Genomic DNA, 2,057 nt, shown 5'->3' with positions numbered 1-2,057 from the left:
AACCCTTATCAACAAAGTACCCTGCTGGCAGAAATCCCTCTGAGCCTCAGGCTGAGCCCTTTGGGAGCCTCTTCTCTGTCTTCTCTCTTTGTTCAGGATTCTCCCCCTCTCCCCAAACTAGAGACGCTTCTAGGACAGCAAGGGATTCATTAGCGGTACTGGGATCAAGGAAGATGAGCCCTGTTTTTGTTGCTTGACCATGCACAATGGTGTTTGATTAGCAACAGGAATTCAAGGGAGAAACAGAGGCATTTCTTAGGCTGAAGGGGCAGAGCCCTTTTTAATTTAGATGGAAACTGGAGCCTTGAACTGCTAAGTTCTGAATGATTTTTAGATGAGGAAGCTCCATGACTATGTGGTATGGCAAACATACCTTTCTCCTGCTACAGAGGAACCTACCATCTAAACCTTGGAGTGTGGGTTTAAGATCTAGCCTTGGTTCCTCAGCTTAATTCCAAGAAAAAAATGGCAAGCATTTTTTTTTGTGATGGAAGCCAGATGTTGTACAGCTGATGCTGGGAGCAAAGTTCTGTGATGTCTCCATGTGAGCTGGGCAGTGAGGGTCAGTGACATCTTGAGGACTGGAAGTCTGATGCTTTAGAGGTTAAACTCACACTTTTGGGGCAGGTGAAACCTCTCGCAGAAGCTTTTGCTACAGATGCTCTAGGGCAGCCCCCATACCATGTGGAGGCAAAGGCTGGCTTATTTGCTGTGGTGGGCCTGGGCACCTGTCCAGGCATGTCTCAAGCGGTAAGAAGCCTTGTGAATTTGGCTAAGAGGATCTTGGCTATTATGGGGTTGATTTCAAGTAGAAGTGCGTAAACTAGCACTGGCTTTGTTTTTCTTCTGGTGAGTCTTTCGTCAGATAACAGACCAAGAAGCTTGGTGACAGGACTTTGGGTTTTAGTCATGCTTTTGTTGTGTGGTTGTAGTGGAACAGAGCTGAGCAAGTGGACTCTTGTGCGAGTGCTGCTGCTGAAAGCACTTTTGTTAGCTTCTCCTCAGGGTCTGGTTCCTCTTACATTTTATGGGAATTGTTGGGAGAGAGGCAAATCTAAAGAGCTACTGGCATGAGGAGAAAGAATGGAGCTTGTGTCTGTGTTATGATACTCTGTTATTAACTGTGAAGATCTGAAACACAGAAACAGTGGTGACTTGGATGAACTGCTTTCAAAACAGCATCAGCACTTCAGAGCTGAATCCTGATCTTGTGAGGGCTGGCCAAAATGAGGGCTCTCCCATTTTGTGGTGCTTGCTGGTTTATGTTCAGCAGTACTAAGCCTCCTTAATGTGAGTCAGGCCTCAAGGACTAGTTTGCCTTTGCTGGGATGGCAGATGAGAATTTTGCTGCATGGGAGGTAAGCAAGGCACTATCCCTTGCTGCTAGCTGTTGGCCGCTTGTGGTATTGGTCATCTGTGCGGCAGGGATGCTCTGGCTGCTCAGGAATGTGTTTGAGCTGCAGCGTGTGGGTGTGTAGGATGGAGGCCATGTGTCAGAGCTCCTGTGTGGCCAGCTGTGAGCCACAGCTGCCCTAGTCATAAAGGCTGAGCCTCTCAAAGATGAGGCATGCAGCCCAAGGCTCGCTGCCACCATTCATAAGCCTGCGCTCAGCTTCAAAACTTTCCTGTGGCCCTGATTCCTGGCCCTACCTTTCCAAATCAGAACTCGATCCTACTCCTGATCCTTTCCCTGTACTTCCAGTCCCCCAAACACATATCTACACTCTCTAATTGAAGATCCTAATCTCACCTGCTGCCCTGTGCTTTGTTATCTACTTACCCATCAGCTATGCCAGCTGCAAAAGCTCCTGGAATGAGAGGGTGTGGGGATGTGCTGCACCTGGGATTTGTGTTTACTTTTCCTGGGACTTCATGCTCAAGCAAGGAACAGTTTGTCCTCTGCTAACATAAAATATGTGTCAACATGACTGATATTTCATATTAAAAAAAAATAATAGTTTGTTTAATTTGTTTCCTTCAATCTTTTTCCCCTCATTTTTTTCCCCACTTCAAGTTTTGGAAAGATCCAAGAATCATGAGGAAAAATGAGAAAAAAC

The sequence above is a fragment of the Streptopelia decaocto genome (assembly GCF_964273445.1).
Source record: "Streptopelia decaocto genome assembly, chromosome: 2".
NCBI lineage: Eukaryota > Metazoa > Chordata > Aves > Columbiformes > Columbidae > Streptopelia > Streptopelia decaocto.
This window is presented reverse-complemented; position numbering follows the sequence as displayed.